At 38.9% G+C, this 22935-nt stretch overlaps 2 protein-coding genes across 10 annotated transcripts in view; one reads left to right on the forward strand and one right to left on the reverse strand.

Moving 5' to 3' along the window:
- LOC134631351 (mothers against decapentaplegic homolog 3-like) overlaps positions 1-22935 on the reverse strand; it is a 284592-nt gene that overhangs the window by 156530 nt on the left and 105127 nt on the right. The gene's annotated exons all lie outside the window — the stretch shown is intronic.
- megf11 (multiple EGF-like-domains 11) overlaps positions 7516-22935 on the forward strand; it is a 75134-nt gene continuing 59714 nt past the window's right edge. For all 8 annotated transcript variants that reach the window (XM_063479578.1, XM_063479575.1, XM_063479577.1 and 5 more), the window contains exon 1: positions 7516-7728. The gene's annotated coding sequence lies outside the window, so the exon portion shown is untranslated. The remainder of the gene's footprint in view (positions 7729-22935) is intronic.

A 22935-nucleotide genomic window follows, 5' to 3' on the forward strand; every position in this document is an offset into this window, starting at 1 on the left:
CAAGGATTCTGTGTCTGATTTCATCCACAGCAATACCCTCCCCTCTTTAATACTTCCCTTTGTACATTTGCTATCTTTTATTATTGTTGACACCCGCTGTGGCTGTTTAGAAGCTGCTGATTCTTTTCATACTGTACAAGAGGGTGGATTTTTACAGAGGCTCAGACTTATGTCTTTTCTTTCTCCACTAACGCTGCCACCATCTGAATGTTCTTTTACCCCTATGTTGTAAAATAAATCTGTGTCCGGTGGATTTTAAATAAGACGAAGCTCATTTATTAACCATAGCATGTTGTAGTATTTGAGAGGGGGAAAAAAGAATGGTAAAATTATAATTTCAAAAAACATACTTATTTATTCATCAATTATTAACATTTTGAAATTTAGTTTATTTGTATAAATGTGGTTCTTAACCTGGAAGGGGGCCTGAGGGTTGTGGAGATGGTTATAAAGTTAAACTCATTTGGAGCATGCTTCTGACTAATAACAGTACTGAACACCCAGTTTTGGTTATTCTTTCTGCGCCTCTTTCTCCTCTCTCTTAATCCCCCTCTGCAGGGCAGAAAACTACTCTTTCCCAAAATGTAATCTGTACTTACCTCCCTCTGTCATCTAAGTATTTACCTTAAAGTGATATAAGCTGCAAAAAAATGGCATTTGCATTTTCTCTTCATAAAGAAGGCTGATCTCCACAATGATCGTATAAACACATTAACATTTCAGAGGACAGACTCATGTTGCGTTAATGATGGGGTTTTGTGTGTGTGTGTATATGTGTGGGTTGTTTTTTTGTTTTTTTTGTTATCATATTTGCAGCAAACTGTGTCCTCTAGTAAAGGACCCAGTAGCCTACAAGCATTTTGTCAAACAACTGTTAAACAAGAGCAGACTATAAAAAAGCAGAGATTTAATCCTCTGTCTACTTTTTACACACTCCCAAGTTTTGTTCACTATTTTTTTTAACATAAAGCAATGGAGAAAAAAACAGTAAGAAAAAGGGGAAAAACATCATCACAAAAGTTGCAGAGAAGGACATGAAACATACAGCCAGTACATATTTGAAAATTTTTCTTAAATACTTTGAGGGTAGTGCTCCTAACCACCAGAGAGTCCACAGCAGCGATGGAAGGAGGAGGATGGAGAAGACAATGATGACCGCCATTAAGTCAGAAGCTTGCTTCCTGAATTAAAATTGCTGACTAAACTACTCTTCCCAGCTGGAGATGGGACGCTTTGAATAATTTTCATCCCTAAAAAGGAGTCATTCGACTAAAATCTTTTGTTTTGTTGAGGAAAACTGCTTAGCTTAAACTGTTTGATCACTGTGAAAAAAAAATACCAGGTCTACCAATGAATAGATTCACCTGACATTCTCTACCTAATGATGTATTAGCTGTCAGCCTAAATGTAGCGTGTAGATTAGACATCAAGCAGAACTTTAAATTGACTCCCATTTTTACAATTTACCCTGAAGTCTCTACACATCGTCCTGACGGACACAAGGCCAGTGAGCCGTGCCTGTTTTACCAAAAGCATCTTGCTGCCATAATCAGCTTTTTCTTCATAAACCAGGACTGACAGAGAGGAAAGATTGGCCTATAGACAGGAAACCTGAGAATTGAGTTGCATTTGACAAACTGCACTGTGGGCACTTGAGCATAACAGACCTTTCTAGAGTGTTGGTATCTAATATGGACCATAAACATCTACAGCAGTGTTTTTCCATTCTATGGGACTGGAACACCTCACATATAGTCACAGAACCATAATTAGGATGATGAGGACAACATTATGCTTATTTTTGGGCTGTTTGGGGAACCTCCAATCTGAAGAAAGACCGTTGTTTTTGCACATTGTGCCAGTGAGATCGAAGGGGATCATATTTAATAAAATGAAAGAAAAAAATATAATTATTTCTAATACTAATTGTACATAAAATCACGTGGAAAAAGTAACTACATCACTACTAAATTGTTGCCTCTCTTTGAAAGCAGACACTAACCCTAAGCCTCTTCGATACGCTGCTTACAAATGAAGATGGAAGAACACTTAAAGTGAAACATTGCTATTCAATAAAAATATCAGTACATGTAATGGAAAAAGTAAGTAGACTTGCATCAAACACTTTTCGTATATTTAATTTCTTGTGGGCACTTTGCATAATTTCTCCAAAGTCTCAGATATTGGGCTGCCAAGGTTTTTGACTATTCTCCATGTAAAAATCCTTCAGATGCCAGGGTGAGTGTTTTCTTGCTTGTATGGACTGTTTGAAATGTTCCGCACAACATTTCAATAGGATTCAAATGTGAGCTTTGACAAGACCATTCAATAACTCGCTCTTTATTTGTTTATAAGGCATTCCTTCGTGGATTTTCTAATGTGCTCCGAATCAATATTCAATTGAAAGGTCCACTTCTGACTCAAGATAGCAAACCTCAAGCAATCCCAAAAGATAACATTTCAGTTTTTTGTTTTTCTTATCTTTTATTCTTTTCTTTTTTGTAATTTGAAAGTGTTTTTTGTTTAACTGTATTATCTTTATCTGCAGGCGCTCAAAGACATTCAAATACATGACTGTAGTAGGTGTTGATTTATCTGACACTCCAATCTTTTGCAATGCTGGTAACTTATTTTTTTATTTGTGCTTGATTGCATTTAATGCCTCCTCTCAAAAAGTCGTTTCACCTGTTTTTTGGTTTTGTTCTTTTTTTACATGTCATGGATGTTTGACTTTCACTGTTCTGAATGGAGTATGTGTGCAGTTTGACACAGAAGTGCTTTTCATCTAGATCTACTGAAAGAGGAATGTTTCTCACCTTCATTCAGAGGTTAAGACATGTACGTGTGATGTGCAAACATGAAATCTCCAGTGCACCTGCATTAAAATGGGATTTTCTAAGGCGGGACGCATCTTATGTGTGACAGGAAAAGCAGAATTTGAACATCTGAATATTCATAGATTCTATATTTTCAAAAAGACGTACTCAAGATAGAGAAAATCAACTAAATAATTGAACTTTTTGTCAAAAAACACATAGGAGACAAATTATCATTCAAAGCAGAGAATATGTATATATATCTTCAAATGTCCAGAGGGCATCTTTAAAAAATTCATCGACAGCATTTTCTTCCAGATTCAGTGTCGCTGATACTCAGGATTATCCAAAGACCTCGCCGTCAACAGATTTCTTTTTAATGAGAACTATATCTTTGTTAGGAGGTACTTAAAATGAAAAGTGTTGAAAATGTGATCTGTGGATAATCCTGAATAACGGGGACTTTAATTCTGGAGGAACTGGGGGGTTATCCAACCTTGTAAATATTAAATGAACTGTGTTGCTTGATACATTGGGAAAAACCATGAAACAAGAAAGATGGTGGTCAAATTTACCTGAAAGTTATTCATCTGTTGTTGTTAGTTTTAGTATTTTTAATGAGCAGGTTTGTTTCACTGAGAGGCTGAAAAACAAAAAATGTCATTGGGCATGTTGTACCTAAAGGAAGTCAGGAATCACTTCTGAGCAAACAATGTGGGTAATAAAAAAAGATAAAAAAAATTGAGATTCAGATATATACAGTCTTCTAGCCACTATGACAGCTGGGACTGGCTCCAGCCCCCCGCGACCCTGAATTGGATAAGCAGTTAAGAAAATAGATAGATAGATGGATCTGTATATACAGTCTATCACAAAGCCAGCCTACCGCCCTGATATGGTCAAAACAAGTCCGCTCTTTACTCCACTTTCCAGACACTGCTGTGCCATCAGGAGACAACAGATGAGACATAAAAGAAACAAGCTCAGACGGGCTGATTGAGGATGAGCAGTAGTGTTGGAAAACCAGAATACACTATGTCTTGTTTGATGCTGTGGATTTGTTGCCTCATCCACCACTACTTTGGTCAGGGAGTTGGGGATTTGTGGTCTGGGATTGCAGCAGGCCACAAAGGCAGCTTCTGAAGCAGCCGATAACAGCCGCCAGTTGCTCCTGCTGAGAAAAAAGGCCAAAAGTTTGAGTCCCAAACATGCAAATCTGTCCAATGACTAATACAGAAAAACAATGACAGGATGGGACAGCTGTGGCAGGACAAGTGGGTACTCATGCACTGTTTTCTATTTCTGGATTAACATAAATAAGGATAATTTATTTGATGGTTGAATCGCATGCAAAAGGTTTGAAATTCCCACTTCAGTACACTTAATGTAATTGCTTACATCGCACAGACTTTCAAGTGCCGATCCTTTTAGTTTTTTGTCTTTTTTCTTTGTTTCCTTCACCTTGAGTGTCCCCCTCTGGACAGGAAGCAGTGTTCCTTAATTTAAATTTTATAAACGTAGTGTATGATTTCTTGGCCGGAGTATCAATGCGAGGAGGCAAATTTTCTTAATCTCAAAATGTTTTATAAGAAGCTTTCTATGAATGTGGCAAGAAGAAGCAAACAAGAAATAAAAGAAGAATAAAGCAATTCAATTCAGGATCAGCTTCTTCCAAAGAATAATTAACTTTAAGAGCCTTAAGTAGAGTGATCGATTATCATGTTACATAAAGAAAGTTTTACCCCTTAGCCAATGGCAGTGGGAAGGTGGAGCAGTGCCCTTCTGTTTGATTATGATAAGTCAGCGAGCAATAATACAGAGGCAAAAGCAGTCCTAACACTGGGCAGATGTGGTTCATCTGGAGCAAAGCCAACGGCAAAACACAGAGGACTGCATATGCTATGTGACCGAGAACATAAAAATATGAAAACAAAAGTCCAGCACTCAGCTTAACTCAGCAAGAATAAGTAAAAGGCTACACACACACACGCACACACACACACACACACACACACACACACACATGTGTGTATTTATATCCTTGTGGGGACATTTCATTGACACAATGCTTTCCCTAGCCCCTTACCCTAACCCTAACCATCAAAAATGAATGCCTAACCCTGACCCTTACCCTAAACCTAACCATAACCTAATTGTAACCCTGACACTAAAACCACATTTTGAGGCTCAAAAATGCCTTCAAACTCGTGGGGACCGGGATTTTGGTCCCCACAAGGGCTGTTTGTCCCCACAAGTATAGTAAACTACCAATTTTTGGTCCCCATGAAGATGTTAATACCCGTCCACACACACACACACACACACACACACACACACACACACACACACACACACACACACACACACACACACACATGTGTGTATTTATATCCTTGTGGGGACATTTCATTGACACAATGCTTTCCCTAGCCCCTTACCCTAACCCTAACCATCAAAAATGAATGCCTAACCCTGACCCTTACCCTAAACCTAACCATAACCTAATTGTAACCCTGACACTAAAACCACATTTTGAGGCTCAAAAATGCCTTCAAACTCGTGGGGACCGGGATTTTGGTCCCCACAAGGGCTGTTTGTCCCCACAAGTATAGTAAACTACCAATTTTTGGTCCCCATGAAGATGTTAATACCCGTCCACACACACACACACACACACACACACACACGGTGCTCTGCTGGGGCTTGAGTTTAGTGCAGCTGCATGGAATACATGCGTTTGGCTGGGCTATATGCACTATTTCTACTTCACTACAAATATGAAAACACAAAAGAAATTTTTTTGTATCAACTAAGAACCAAAACTAGAAAAAGATTTAAAATACCAATATTGCTAAAAACAATAAGAAACAGTAGAAGTACAGACAAGTTGTAAAGTTCATTATTTACACAGCTTCTCAAATGTGATAATTTGTGGATTTTCTGTCCTAAATTATAATATAATAAAAAGTATAAGAACTTGTGAGGTTGTACCTCTACTTGGCAACAGCAGTTATTTCAACTTTCATTTTGAGCAATTTGAAAATGATCACATTCATATAATCAGCAGTTAAGACAAAAGCAGCAGTTAGCCTTGCCTCAATTAAATAGGACAGTGAGATGATGATGTTTTGTCATGAATGCATTACAAAAAAAATCAGATTATACAACAGCTGCATAATGCATACTTAAAGTAATTTATGCTGTGGTATTGGTACATTTGGACACTTTTTTTTTTTTTTTACATCTGTTGCAGTTGTGCTGGGGAGCAGGCAGTAGGGCTCTGATGGACAGACAAAGCCAAGGCAAAAAATGCCTCCAATGTTCTATCTTACAATCCAGAGTGTACTCTTACTGGCTGGTTGGCATGCAGGCAAACACACGTGTGATAGGCAATGGAAACAAAACAAGAATCGGCAACAAAAGTGAGTGACAGGACATGTCATGTTTTGCTTTTCAGTCTTGTCACATTTCTTCAACACATTCTGCACTGACTTTCACCTGAAGGAAAAAACTGTTGCTCCACAATATGTTTGTCATACATTTTTCATCAATAAGTCCCAAGAAAAGACCAAAACTGACAAAATGTTTCTTCATCTATCAGTTCTTTCCCACATCCTCACAATGTAATGTCTCTGCCACCCCACTTGTTCCTGCTGAAAAAATATATTTTAGCATTTTTCTTTAAGAAAATCAACAAAAACAACACAATGATTGCACTATGACTAATGTACATTTGTTCATGTTATGAGTATTCATGTCAGGCGTGTGAGTGTTTAAGTTAGATGGACTCAATAAAGTGCTATAAGTCAAATATGACAAAGTTTGGCACATTTATGTGTTTTTAAAAGTCTTTTTTAAACTTTGTTGGCAATAAAAGTATCAAGAGACTCATCCTTCAAAATGACGGCTATTATTTTTCAATTTAAAAAAATGCACAGCTCCTTTAAACAGTCTGCTCCTCTTAACACCTTCTAATTTCCCACTAAGCGGCACATCTCTCTAAATGTCAAAGTAAGAACTAGATCCAGGATTTGGTTTGCAAATCTTCCATGTGAAAAAAATCCTTGGAAACATCAGGACTGCAAAGCGAGAAGTCGCTGTAAAAACTTAGCAAACTTCCTTAAATCTGTCACACGCAGATGAGGATTTGTTAGTAAAGGTGGATTACGAACAATCATTTGAATATTTAAAGAGAAGGTGAAAAAAATTCAGTCTTAAGTGACTTGATCTTTTTTTTTCTCTTTTTTTCCTCTCTGGTTCACAGGAGAACTAAAGTGCGTATCCTTTCAGAAATAGGATCTAATTATAATAATTATGCTCTTCCAGGCAATTTGCTACTTTCACCACATACAATTTTAAATGTTGCATCCATGTATATAAAGTAGCTTAGATGAAAGATGCTTTGCAGAATGAGAAAAAAAGTCTTTTAAGAATTTCTGAAAGAGATCCTACAGGTTGTAGGCTGTAACTGCTGAGGTTAGAGGGGAGATGTTTCCCAGGTTGCTCTAATAATATTGTGGGATCATCCTCTCTGTAAGAAGAAGCAAGCGTGTGTTTATGTGCGGAGGGGTGTAGGGCAGGGTGATGGGGACTAGGTGGGTGGGGAGGAGGGCAGCATCAGCATCAGCGCCCATGACGTCACCAGAGTTTAAAGTGGGCCGCGCTTCACCCCGTGGAGGGGAGAGAGGAGAGGGAGGAAGCTGCGACGGTTCCTCGCACCTGTCTCGTGCGTGTCGCCGAGTGTGAAAAAGCCCTGCGCTGACACAACTCCACAAAGTATCTGCTCTCTCCGATCCTGCCTGAATGTTGACTTTCTGCTTTAACTAAATATGGAAGAGCTCGTTGCACGGTGGATCCTGTCAATTCTTTCGCCTTGAGGTCGATAACTTTCCAATTCAGCTTTCCCCGAACGGTGAGTTCAAATGCTTTCCCCCCGACAAATCGGGCTCGATTTGTAAATGATGCTGCAGCAGGCGTGTCATCGGCACGCGCAGCATGTGTGGCGATAAACATGTTTGCAGATGTTTGTTAAAGCAGATTTTTTTTTATTTTAAAAAAGAGAGAGAGAGAAATACATTATTGTGTATTTTTGTTTTAACTGCTGGAGTGGCTCCGCAGTAACTTGCAGTCTGAGCGCGCTGCTGTTGGTTGCTGTGACAAATTGCGCTTTCCATTTAATTAGGCTATTGGCGAGTCTATCCCACGGAAATGTGCGCGCTGTGCCAAAGAAAAAGGCTGTATCATCCCGGAGAGTTTTCTAATCTGCTGCAGTCGCGAAGCCGAGTGTTTTTCTTTTATCGCATATACATTTTTTGTATGCCAATGTGCTCTGCCTTTTCAAACTAGTCTATTACTTTTGAAGATTGTCATTTTTAAACGCTGTAATGCTTTGAATGCTAATGATTTAGATTTATGTTGCCTTTTATTTGAACTACTGCAGTTTATGCTTTGTGGTGATGCTTTTTCCCTTGCCTGGAGTTAGTTTGGTTGTGTGCTGAATGTGATCTTTCATTCCCTGGTTCCTTTTAAATGTTACACGTTTAATATGAACACTAGTGTAAGTGGCCCCTGTGTAACTGCGATGTCACGACGTCGTTTTTAAAGGTTAAGAGACATTCGTAGAACCAGGATTTGAGATAATGGTCTGTCCTTCAAACTCAAGGATTAGGACTGATGAACATTTTGGCTGCACAGAATAGAAATTACATGCGGCGTGTTATGTCATTTTTTAACCACTAGATGACAACAAAGTGCAACGTAAAGCATCTGATTAAACTTGCATTAGCCTGTTAGTCAATGAGCAGATCTGCACCATGGTTTAATCATGAAATCATTACTGCTGCTGATTTCCTTTGTGGAAGAATAAACAAAACCAAGAAGCCCGTCTGTAAAACATACAATTTTGATGATATCACTATCAGATACACAACACACAGACACACACACAGACATACACACACTGTAGCTACTGTTGTTTTGCCCTGCTGGCGCTGCATACATTGTTCCACATGCTCAGCATGGGTTCTCTGCATTATAGCAATTTGTCATAAAGTCATTTATCAGGGATGCACCGTGACACTACAGCAGTAAAGGTTTAGTTTTTGAGTGAGACTTGGACACTTGGTGTGTGCTGTTGTGTTTCCAGAAACTCTGGCTTGTTCATTGTAACCCCTTTCAAGACTCAACTTGATATTCACAGCTACACAATTAGTTAAATCACACTGCAGTTTTAATGTTCTGTGTTCATTTTGTTTTTTTGTTCTCCAGATAACTGGAGCACATCAATAATTCACAGTGTCCTAACTCATGTTTAACTTGCAAATACTGCCTTTATATTTAGATCATCTGTTCCTTTGTCAAATCAGCTGTTATTCTGGACCACCATGACCTGTCAAAATATTAGAAAGCGTGGGCAAATATTGCTCTCATTTTCCTTTCTTTATGCCCACAGTTCAGTTTTAGGCTGTCAAATAAGTTGACAAAATCACCATATTCCTTTTTCATACCTGCCTATTGTCCCGTGAAAATGGAGTATCTTCAAATGTCAGACCTTTCACAAATATAAAAAATGACCTTGTGTTTGGCTTTGTGTCAATAAATCATGTAAACACTGAATGGATAATAGCTTTTTAAGTGTTTATTTAGTTAAAGAATCCTTCACTTTGTCTGACAGGTTAGGGAATCATTTCATCTAACAATCACATTTACATTTTTCTTGCTAATATTACTGTGAATAACAATACCTAACTGTAATATTTTTTAGTCTTTTGTAGATAATTAGTAAAAGAAAAACAGTCATTGTCTTTTAGTAGTTCACTCAATCTGTCAGGGCATAGCAAGTGCTTGGAAAAATGGGAGAAAAGGGGTATATATATATATATATATATATATATATATATATATATATATATATATATATATATATATATATATATACATACATATATATTAAAACATTGATATCCAGAGTTAGGGCTGGTTAAAGCTGTGATTTTAAGCAACACTTTCCTCTAATGAGGGGTCATGGAGCCAGAAACCAAAGTAATACTCGGTTCAGCTTCAGTGGCTTCAGCTCTCAGTGGAGCCAAGGACGACATTTGCCGCTCAGACACCGTAAATTCTGATGTTGTTTACTGAACAGATGCATATTTGTCTTATTTTGGGGGCTCACTTAAAGGATCACTGTGTCCGGGGCACCTAAGTGCCTCGTGCATTCGGTGGAGGTCTTTTTTTGCAGGCATTTTACAGTCTAGTAAACCCTTTCAACTGGAAATCCCGATGTTTGGCTCAATCAATATGTTTAATTAGGGCTGATTAATGAAAGCAGATAGCTGTGGAAGGCTGACCAATTTCTCTCATCTCAAGGAAAAAGAAAAAATTCATTCCGTGGTGGTAATGTGATTTTTATGTAGCAACTCACAGTATTCATTAAACCGAAAAAAACTGTAGGGATTAAGTATACATGTATAGTTTACATTTCCGTTTCTATAGATGACCTAGCAATTTTTTTCAGTAACTACATTTAAGATTTGACCAGCTGGGGGTTGAAACTCACACAGGCTCAATATAATCTCTTAAACACATGTGAATTAAGGGATTTGAAAACACTGCTTCGTGCATATGTTTAGAAATAGTTTTCCCCGCAGGCGTAGCCATAGACTGTTGGCAGTGTGAAATCTCTCCATTAGTGTATTGGGATTTGCAGAACTACAACTGCTGTGTACTGTTTGGGGGTTGGGTCTGGTTCAAAAGGGCAAATCCTAAAAAGTCGTCTCAGTCTTGTAAATCTGACACTGATTTTGAAAACTACATGTGGACACCTCAGCATAGTGCTATGTTTCAGGGCTTAGTTTCTTTTCGAATTTGCTGTAATGAACACTGTTTTCTGTCAGTCCCTCAGAAGTAACAGCTAGTATGACCTTTATTCTGCAAATTAAGCTGTTTTTGCTTTGCAATGACTGATAGATCTTATTATTTCAGCAAAAGTGCATTGAGCATTGAGCAAATACCCTGGAGCCATAGCAACTGCATTAACAAAAGTTAATGAAATATATGGAGGCAGGACCTAGACTTTGCTTTACTTTTGAAAGCTGTGGCATTTACATTTTGCGCTGAGTAGAGGGAGTGAAAACGGTTTATCCCTCAGCATACACCCACAACCTACCTCGTCTGTAGACATAAATTTGCAGTAGCCAATATTGTAGCGTTACCAGTAAAAATAGACACGTTTGTTACAGGTGATTTTCTTTTTTCTTTTTTTTTGTTCATGAGCATTTGGCTTTTCTTGTAAGTGGGGATTATAAGGAAAAGTCACAGTTGTGCATGTTGTGCATCACAAAAAAGTTACATAAGTGCAAAGTGATGCAAAATTTTAAAGGCCAATAAAACGGCGTCGCTAGCTGGCATTAAAAAATAAGAAGACATCTGCAATTTAGATTGAGCTACAATTCCACATTAGGTTTCCCAAGGGTCTGGCCATGTCTGTATCTGATTATCCTTGCATACATTTAATTAATAATTCGACAATGCACGGCATTGATGCCGGTCAGCCAGCATTCTGCAGGGGAATAGATTGGCTCTGCTTGATATCCAGCCACAGCCTCTTAGCAAGGAACAAGGAAACGATGAGCTCAGGCAGATTTCAGATACACAAGCTCGTGCGGAGCTGTGTTAATCCCCCCTCCCTCAGGTGCAGTCTTGGGGAGGAACGCCGTGGACTACAGCTCACCACAGATAGTTGGCCAAGCTCTGATTAATGCACTCATCAGTTCTTTTCTTGTTGGTTTTAATGACAAGCATGTCCCTTGCGGGTATTTGGTGACTTTTTGCAAATACTGCTGATGCATCTGCTTGGATCTGCCGCTTTTCCCTTCCCCGTATTGTGTAGAGACCCCTGGTAGAACGCCCAAGTTTTTTGACATGACTAGGCTGTCAGTTACAGTGCAAGAGACCACATGACATATTTTCTACCAGAGATACAGGATACATGAGCTGAGGAAATGAACAGTGATAATATCTCAGCATGTTGGGATGTGTTGTGCTTTGCTGATAAGGCTATTATTCATTATTATGCCTTAGACAGCAGAAATCCACTCTCCATCTCAGGCATATGCTTTTCACACATAGTTTACTTACTGCTTACTAATTACTTTGGAGTTAAAAATGATTTAATCGCTTATGTAGACTGTAAAAAAGCCACAGATATTCACTAAGCTAATCTTTCCTTCTGAGAGCTCAGGCTGTTGAGCAGAAGTAGAAAAGTGAAATATTGGCTTGTCAGAAACATGATGAAATTTAATATTTAATTTGACAGCATCAAAAAGGTACCGATAGGCACTAAGAATGTTTTAAAATGAGTTAAAATAGATGTGATAGATTTCACAGAAGTCCCCAGAAATCTTAAGGAGAAGATGATTCATAACTGTGGTCAAAGACTAAGGCAGTTTGTAACGCCTGCTAAACAGAAAATCCTAACAACAGCCATTCATCTTAAAAAGGGCTTTAAAAACTTAAATGTTCCCCAGCATATTTAATGTTGTGATTTTTGCATTGTTTTCTCAACCAAACAAATCGGGTCTGAGTCACAAATTTGACAAACAACCACAATTTATCACTCACATCAAAGAATTGTAGTGTTGTGTCTCAGTAGGCAAAGTGAAATGGAAATTATTATTCACGTTTTATATTGTGCAGTAATTCAGCAACATGATCAATGGCTTATGATCATCATCCTGACAAATGCAGACAGAGTTGTGGTCGTGCCACATTTAGCTGCCCTTATGTGATTGATGATTAAAGCAGACAAATGATTCACTGTGCTCAACTGTCCATTAGTAGTATGATGCCTATTAGAGGGCGATATTTTGCCTCTGGCACCTTTCACACAGGGACCTCGTCACACTATTTTTTTTTCTCTGTCTGTTGACAGGGATGTGTGTCAGAGTGTATATTTCTGAATAAGTAAATATAAGCTTATTTTTTATTTAAAAACAAAAAAAATATGTAAATGTACGACACCTGACATACAACATATTGCTGTCACGTCACTGCCACATGCTGTGCACCGTTGTAGCAAATGTTTTAGCTGCATCTCCTCTCGGCTTGTCTGATCAGTTCCAATGAGAATACTTTGGAGCCTTTCCAATGTCTAGTGATGGATCTTTGTGTTATCAGTGAGACGCTTTGAGCCCTGTAACATAAAGCCCCAGCGCTTATTCAGCACCGCGTACCTTGCCTGTGATCAATGGCCAGCAGTCAGGACACTGAATGGAGCACAGATTGAACCACATCTGGGATTTGGATGCTGAATAACAGCCCACTCAACAGGGGTGACTTATGAATAATGCACCAGCCAGCTGAGTGTCCCATCTCCTTTGGCCCCTTACTGGTGATGCTTTTGCACTCAAACCTGTCCAGGGAGCAGAAGGTCAGTGCACAAACACTTGGCACCCCTAGCACCAGCATCAGGCATCCCTGCCCACCGCAACCATGTTATAATGGAGAGCATAATGGAATAGAGGCTGAAAGAAGCACGTAAGGGAGATGTAGCTTTCATTTACAACAATGATCATTTTTTATTAGGTTTTTATAGATTTTAGGAGCATTTTTATATACAACACAAAGCGGTGTGTGTTGAGATGGCACGGAAAACTGCAATTTAACAACCTTATGTTGTTTTTATTTCACTCAGGTCATGGAGACAGGCTATTTTACTTGACAGATGTCATAAATTAAAAATGAACAGGTTTGCAGTTCATAAAACAGTAAGTATATGTTGCTATGTTGTTTTGCAACCTGTGCACTATTTCTACATTTCACTGCACTATGATATTTACAGACTTTAGTGACAGACCGATTAATTGGTTGGCCTATGAATGCGGACACATCTGCATTGCAGGCAGAAAAGCTCATGTTGGTTGACCACAGCTGTAATATACGACACAATTATATTGTCGAGTTCTACACCGCAGGATGAGCTTTAACAGTGCGAACATCTCATGAATCAGATGATTTATACTGAATACATTTTAGTGCATTGTTTTCTCAGCCTAGCGGTTATATTCTCTTTCCCAGTTATTATTCAAACACATTTCTAATGACTTTCATTGGCTTTGTGTATGCATTGGATTTTATGGATTTGTTGCATTTTGGCTTTATTTAACTCTGTCATATGATGAAAACAGGCTTCCTCATGTGTTCATTATGCAGGCTGAATACAGCGACACAAACGCCTCTCTTTTGTTCATTTTTTTTAATGTATTCAGTCTAAGTAGGCACATTTTGCTCAAGTGGTTTCAAGGACATTTAAAAGGTCATGACGGCAAAAATTGGGCGTACATCGTGCAAATCGAGTTGATGGAGCTCTCATTTCACCAAATGGAGATCACCTGGTTTGGATCTTTTGTGCACCGGTAGCGCATTTTCAGATTTAATAATCATGATGGTAAGTCATTCTTCATTCAGTCATTGACTAGTGATCCAGAAGGTCAACGTGCTGCACTATCAGAGAGAGCACACCACTGAGAGGGAAGTAGGAGGTGTAGCTTTTAACAGAAAGAGTTGATGTTTTATTCTGATTTTTTATTTTTTGGAAAAGAAGCATTAGTTAGAGTAGGCTAACTAATGCTTCTAAGTAAGCTGGTAATTTTTAAACCATCAGATTATATCACATCAGTGGTGATAAGTCACTCAAGTACACGCATGTAAGTCAGTTTTCAGGTACTTTTACATTATTCTGACAGCAACTTTAATAATTCTGCCACTTTTTTGATGAGCTACCACTTAGAAACTAGTGCTCGATTATCAAAATTTCAAATGCCTAAATTATTAGCACGTCCACTTAAGGGACATTCCCCCTCGAAATTCATCACTTCATTTCAGTGGCTGTTCATAGCTGTTTCACATTTCACAGCAAATCAAAGATAATAGAATTGCAAAAAAAAAAAGAAATAAAACACATTTATGCATTATTACTTATTTTTTAAGATGCTTTTACTCAAAATGTCAGGTATTGGTAAAGCGTAAGTAAATTACAGGATTATTTCAGTTACGAAACAGAAAAAAGCAACCGATTTACCCACTCAAACAAAAAGTAGCCCAATAAAACGCACAGAGAAAAGAGCACAACTACACAGTTTTAAAAATATTGTTGCAAAAAGAGGAAGGTCATTTTTTGTCCAGATGCCATCCTTCTAAAGTCATCAAGAGTGCTTTGATGAATGATTGTTCGATAACAATTTTGAACATATCCTGCCACTCATCTCAGTTTTTTTTTATCCTTTGTAGCTGTTACAGCCACTAAGTTGAGAAGTAATTAACTGGACTATGAGGTGTTGCAGTGGTAAAGTGATGTTTGATAATTCAGTATTAATAATTTGTTCATACCATAAGATAAAGTCACTGCAGAGCTGCTTCTTTTTAATTCACTTGAACTCTGAGTAAAGTTTTTGACAGTACATTACTTCATTGAAGTAGTCATTTGTATTTTGAACTTTTGCTTGCTTGTAAGTAAAGGGTTTGAGTAATTCCTCTACTGCATTGCATGCATCAGTATAAAATGATACGTTTTCCCAAGTGTAATGTGAAGTCCTCTGATATCTCAGAGGATTGTCTGCACAGAAAGCAAAGTGCATCCACGCGCAGTGGCTTTTCTCTTCCTTGCTCCCCGCGTCTGCTTCACACACCACTTACCCTGCGACATTTGGGACGAGTTTCTCACTGCTTGGCTTCTCACATCTTGGACACTGACACAAAATAAATGAAGACACAAAGAAGACACAAGGTTCAGAGTTGGAAGGGGTTGGTGGCTGAGGTGTGAAACTATTGGGGTGTAAAATTGCCCTGGCAGCCGCACTGTTGTTTCAGCATTTCATGGTGAGCTGCTCAGCTAGACTTTACTTGACTTTTCTGCCTCCTTCTATCCACCTCCTTTTATTTGTGTTTCTGTCCACACTATACCTTTGCTTAATTTTTCCACAGCACTGTAGCTGTACGACTAAAATACATTAATGAACACTTGGCTTGGCTGGGCCGCCAGGCAGAGAGCAGCTGAATATTACAGTGGTTCAGTTTTGTTCTCCGCTGGAGAATGATCCTGGTGAGAGAGCAGACGGTTCAACAGGCTAATATTCACACATTAATTTGCCCAAAGATGTCCAACTGTTCTCCAATAGATCTCATTACGTGCAATCAGTCACAGGCTGGCTAATTGTCTGTGTGGTGTAGGAAAGCTTTACTGGTGCATATAGGAATGACTGGTGCTTCCTCCTGGTGGCAGCAGGAGGCCATACCCAGGCTGTGAAGAGAGAACAGACATGTTGCAGAGGGCACTGCAAAACATTTGGCTGTCAGTATGATGCCTAGGGTTTGTTATTAAAAGCATAGGGCGAAACACAGCAACTATTCTGAGCAGCAGGCAGAGCTATGTGACATCAGGCACATTGTTATTTTGCTTCATTAAGTGATGTTGTTTCACTAATTAGTTTTCTTGCCTAAAGCTGGTAATTGGTGACATGTTTATGACTGTATGTGCCATGCCTGTTATGTGAGGAACCCAAACATGATTAATTACCAAAAAAAAAAAAAAAAAGTTTGACATTAGAATAAGCACAAGAAAAACGATGTTGTAATTGCTATATGCTGTACTCCATTATCTATATTAGTGCAGTGCCTGCTGTCAGAGACATTTTAGCGTCAGCAGAGGCAGATGTCATAATCAGTGGAGATTTATTTAGAAACTGTGTTATCCGAATTGAGGACATCATTATGAAGAATGTCACATCATCTGTGCGGTCACAAATCAAGCAAAAGACCCTACGACGCAATCACATTGTCACATCATGCCATACATTTGCATGTGACAATTATGCTTAGTATCAGAGGCGACGTGATGACTCTAACCTTCTAGAAGCTGTCCCTGCCACTCAGCAGCTATCCTCGTAATGCCTTCAAGCAATCTTTTACAAGACTAAGCCACCCAAGTCTCCCAATTTAGTGAGGCTAGACCCATAACTGCAATAGATGGGTCAATGAGATATAAAAAAAACCTCATATACAATCACCAGTCAAATTTTTTTTTCAGCAGGTTCTATTATTACTATGCATGCAGAGTTTCACGGCATTACTGCCTCATTTACAGCCCAACATAGAGTGCCAACATGATCATCCAAGCAGAGCAAAGCATTAAGCCTAGAAAAAAAAAAAGTTCATTTACCCATATCTTTACTATAATGAATAGACACACCTGCCACCACACAGCTAAAACTATCCTCAACCTCATCTATGTGTGTTTTCATTATAAATCAGGTGATTGGCTCTTTGTAGGGAGCAGTGGAAAGCCACTGTCTCCCATAGATTTCTTATTCACGATCCTTTAAGTGCTACGTCTGCCTAAAAATCCGGAGAACAGGAGCACATAGCCAAAATCAAAGCACTTATCAAAAAACGGTCCCTAAACTAGAAACCAAAGCAACGTACTTGCTTTGGTTTCTAGCAATACAGCCAGCAAATCTGAAGTAAATCGATGAATAGAGATTCCTCGATCTGATAGTCACTAGTGCTTTGCTCAGTGGTGCAGTGGTTAGCACTGTCTCATAGCTAAGAAGGTTTTGGGCAAAAACCTGCGCACTGGGTTGTGCAGTGTCAGCCTTCTACAGCCTTCAGGTATCTTTGCATCAGCAAAGTTAGATATCACACTCATTGGAAGTTTATTCCAACTAACCATGTTATCTGAACTGTGACATTGTTATGAGGCCACAGAGGAGTGTGGCATAATCTGTGAAGTCACATATCAACCATAATGGCCTATTCCCACTGAACGCATCATTTGTCACATAGAATTATGGGCAAATTTAAACCTGCTGGAGCCAGCGAGACCCTCCCTGCATTCATCCTCTATGGAAGTGGGGTCTACTTTCAGGAGCATGTTTGTGAATAGTTTAAACTTGTGTCACCTGTGACATCATGTGTCACGTCAGAGGTGGCTAAACCCTAAGGTCAGACCACTGCTCATCTACATGACCTCAAACTCTTGCAGTGCTCCTACTCCTGCTCCCAGCAGTACACCTGCTAAGTATGATGTAGATCATTTGGTGAAATATGTGAACAACAGACAGACAGGGGTTTCTTGATTTATTAGTGAGATTTGATGATTATGTTTACTCGCATTAGTTTCACATTTTCTGCTCTTTCTTTGAACCACTTCTGAACAGATGGCTGGAGTGACTGTGCTGCTCTCCTCCCTTGTGAGTCTGATTTTAGATTCATAAAGCCAACGTTAGACTAGATTAGTTTCTCTGATGTCTATAAAGCAATTTCTCATTATTGCCCGTGGTTGAAAGTGGGATGGGAGTACACAGGACAGTGTTTGTCTGCTCCGACAGGCTGCGAAAAGTCTTTGTGCCCAGAGTGAAAGAAATAAAAGTATGAGGACAGGCTCCCTCCAACGGGCTGAGTCTGGTGTTGGCATGCCCTGCGGTAAGGCAAGGTTATTCAGATGAAAGATGGTGTTGAGATTAGTGAGCCCTGCCTGAGCGCATGGACGTCCAGCATTCCGCACTGCGTGATTTATGAGAACCATGATATCAGCAGTCGCCACATGAATAAACCATGTGGGCAGAATTAAGCTTCTGTTAAACGACGCACAGCATTTTCCCAGGTGCTTCACCAGCCAAAGTGAAATCACATTCGTGGATGTTGTCGTTGCTACATGAGACTTTAAAAGCAGAGGCTGTTGTAATTTTTCCTCTCTCTTTCCCAGTAATTCCCATGGCTTCGGCAACACTGCCAGATAATTGTTTTGAGCTTATTAATAGTTTGTAGAGCCCCTTGGCATGAAGGCTTGACGTAAGGCAACGTAACTAAGCTCTCATTATCTATTCAATACCAGAATAAATGCATATATTGATATATTTAAACTGTCCTCCTGCAGCTAATGGTTCTTTCATTACAGTCATTTAGCGTGTCAGATACTCACCTCAAGATGAGCTCTTCAGATTGTGTGTTTTCTATAGGCTAAAATATTTGCTGGCATACATTTGAATTTCTCAGCTTGAATAACTGCATTAAAATTCTGAATTCAAATCACTTGATTGGACTTTTCTGATCAAAAATCTGGAACAAAAACAAGTTTCAACCATAACAAACACTAAAAAGTTGAAAATGAAAGTTTAACAGTCCAATTAAATAATTAATAGCAATTAATGTAATTACTGAAAATCATTAAACTGGAGAAGCTACTTTGCACATAACAATTTTTAATAGTTTTTTATTAAACTAAAACAATAACACAAGCAACATCACATTGGGGTTGAAAGTCACATATTTAAGAGAAGGACTGCACTGCAAACCCAGGATGTCAAGTCTGCAAGATGTGGGAGGGGTAGTAGTAAATGCCAGCAGTAAAGGGAAGGGCTTTTGATCCATACTAAGGAGTGTATGTATAGTTATCCTCACTTATCGCTCTTTCTCCCAACTTGTTGTGCTTTGTGGAAGCACAAATATACTGCAGTACCCCTTTAAACTTATGCTGAAATAATGTTTGGACAGATAATTTGTTATTTTCCTTATCTACGTGGGGATTTGAAATAATAAAAAAAAGTCTGAAATAAAGTGAGAAACAAAAAACTCATTTGAGGAAGCGAATCAGGCTAATCTCAATAAGACTGATTGTGCCAATTTTTAAGATAAAGTGAGCTGAAAATAAAATGGCTGCTTTTGTCTATTTTCTGTTTTTTAAATACACTACTTCACCTGAGGCACAATGTACAGTGAGGTGCTGTGGCAGCAAGAAGCAGCACTTTTTTGTGGGAAACTACATACATATTAATGCATATTAATAATGGGAATATTGCGCGTCTGTCTTCCTGTCCATCTTCACTCTCTGATTGAAAAATCTTATTCAAATGCCTATAGCTAAAGCAGGGGGAACTTTTCTTTTCTGGCCTGTATAAAATAATCTGAACACAGTATGCCCTCTGTCCTCACAAATGAGTTGAACTGCTAATGTCCATAACCATAACTAAGCAGTATTATGGCGAGTATCCAGCCTGAGATTGAGAGATTGTGAAATTAATCCTTGGCTGGATCATGTCAAGCTGGCATTCCTAATCACTGAAGTGTAATAAATAGAGAAGTACCCTAGAGAGAGAGATCAGGTATAAGGCATTGCTGCCTTGGCTCCACTTCATCCTGTCAGCATTACTGAGATTCCCATAAATGCAGCGACAAACACTCTCTCGGGCTTTATGACTTCAGTACTCTTGCCATGCTAGTGCATGCACTTAGTCTCTTTAAAGTGATTTGTGTATAGAGAGGAACAGAACAAGTAATGTGAAGCAAAAAAACAAAACAAAACGTAAGTAAAAATACAAAAATGTAAAAATAACCAGCATTCAAACATGTAATCAAGTCACTCCTGTCATTAGGAAACTATTCTTAAACATAAGCACTCATTATGTTGGTCCTGTTGGGAGCGAACTGTTATTATACTAATATTATTTGATATTATTAATAGGTATATGATACGGGAAACAGTATTTTAGTCTCATGATTTGAGGTGGAGGCAAGTTTGAAATAAAAAACTGTTAAATCTATAGCAATTTAGGTCACAGACAAAAAATATGTAGAAAACATAAAGATGTCACAAATTTTAGTCAGCAAAGTAACTACTACCTGTAGCACTTTATATATTAATAATGTCACACTCCGATGCCAATCATAGTCTTAATAATATATCTGTATTTATAAATAGCACACTAAGGAGGAGTAATGCTATACAAATGATGAATTAAGCGCTTATTAATACCTTAATAATGCTTAAAAGTGTGACATTATTATAAAGTGCTACCAAAAGTATTTATAATAATTTAACTTTGAATATAATTGAGTAAAAAGTAGCAAATGCTCAAAAATAAAGCACCAGTACCCTCAGATTATATTTACTATTGGTTCTCATTAGAACACTATCATAAAACTTTGAACTATACATTTTTTTAACCTATAAGCAGATTTTAGAACCTAGTTTTTGTAGTTTTGTTGTACCTGCAGAGAAACCATCTCTTTCTGGCCTCTTAACACATCAGACACTCAGGTATTTGGCTGAAACCAGGGGAACCAGAGCGTACAGTGTGCCACACTGTGGCCTCTGTAATGAGGCCTGACTCCTAATGACTCACAGCCCCCAGCAAGAGATAGAGGTGGCCAGCAGTGGGGCTTATCTCATTGGCACTCTGTGCTGCGTGGTTACTGCTGTAACCTTTAGATCACTTCAGATTAGGCTGCTGCGGGAATCCTTCAGTAGTTATTACAAAACAGATTGAGTGGCTGGAAGAATTCTCATAAAAGTTGTATACGAGCTCTCCGCTTGAAGTTGTGATAATAGGCTGATTGTGCAAAGACATGTTACAGGCTGAAGCTCGTGACTGATCGGCGTTCTCTAACGCTGCCTCAGATAAGGCTGCGATGCCATTGTTTTTGTTGACTGCTTTTGATTATGTAAATTCACACGAGCTAGCGGAAACAGAGCATTGTGATAAATTTAGCACTAAGAGGGTCCTGAAAGCGGCAGGGGGTCCACAGAGTGGAGGTGAGCTAACTTGTGCTAGTCAGTCATGCCTGCTGAGCATCATTCATGGAAGAGTGCAGGAGTTGGTCAGCCAGGGGACAGGGTGGTTAATTGCACTGCACTTTAATAAGTCACACACTGAAGACACATGGCTTTAATCACGCAGACGTCCCCGCTGATAGGCAGTGCAAGGGACAAAGGTGGCTCCGTCTCATCGGCCTTAATGTTTCTGCAGGCAGGTGTCCGATGTAAACTGCGGGTGTTCCTGTCAAGATTCAGAAGTCCATATAATCACGTACACACACCTTCGCTATACTCTGCCTCTTGTTCTTTGCACTCGTCTAACCTCGGTACCTAAATGATGTTGCTATTTCAGCTGTTTGTCACTGGGAGCAGCACAGCGGTGGGAAGGTTTCATTGTCACAGTAATCAAAGTGGTGACGAGCACGAGAGAAATACATTTAGGTTGAGTGAGGTCTCTGGAGAGCATTTTGTTGGTGTAAACACTTTTCTCGTCAAAAAAGAGGGAATCTATTTTCAGGGATTTGAGCAGATACAGTGCGAAGTCATACAGGAGAGCCCCGAGTGATAACCGTCATATTCATCCAGCTTGTCTTTTATGCAGTGCTCTGTACGGAGAATCAGCAATGAAGAGAAGTTATTTCAACATTAATTAAAGGGTGTGTTGCTTGCCCCCAACAATGCATTCTAATGTTAAAATCCATGTTAAGGGAAATAGCAAACATGTGATCAGGCATTGCAAAATGTTAACTAGGTCTTTGTCCTTGACATTCACATTTTTAATGTCACTAAGCTGTTACTGACGCATGCTGCGCTGCACACATATATCTCACTGGAGGTAGATTTTGTCCAGATCTAACAGGATTTGCTAGGATTTGGAATTAAATCTCCACGTAGGGTTTGATTTCCAATCAAAATTGGCCACTGCATTTTGTTCTGCCTTTGATGGTTAAAAAAAACCGATCTCACTTCAGTTATTTATTTTTTTTGCTGCAAAATGAGACTGTTATTTTAAATGTTGCCATAAGAGACAGTCAGTCTGATATCAGTCTGACAGCAACCAAATGAGATCAAGTTCTATTACATCCAATCTGTTTTTGATAATACAGCATGTAATTGTGATAAATCATCAAAAATCACACATCTGTTGTTTACATAGATGGAAACTCACAATTAACAGAAATGTACATTTAACTGTTACATTTGTGCACAGCAGCCTTCCTGTTCTGCAGAAATATAACCGGACTACAACCAGCTGGCAGCCAGTTGAGCCGAGTCCCCTCAAGTTGGCTCATTGACAAAGACTCATTCAAACTGATGGCAACATGTTGGCTATCTGTCAGCATTTATAAATTAGAGATTAGTGATTATTTGCAAACCTTCAACAACGTCTCTGAGAGTGACTGCAGTCATCCCAAGTGAGACTGTGACTGTTTGGAGAAAGTTTGCCTCCTCTTAGCCGACCTTGTGGTCAATAGTGTGCAACACCATCAACAGTTTGGTGAAAAAATTCAAAACAATCACAAAGTAGCCACC

Source organism: Pelmatolapia mariae, linkage group LG7 (genome assembly GCF_036321145.2).
Source record: "Pelmatolapia mariae isolate MD_Pm_ZW linkage group LG7, Pm_UMD_F_2, whole genome shotgun sequence".
Lineage (NCBI taxonomy): Eukaryota > Metazoa > Chordata > Actinopteri > Cichliformes > Cichlidae > Pelmatolapia > Pelmatolapia mariae.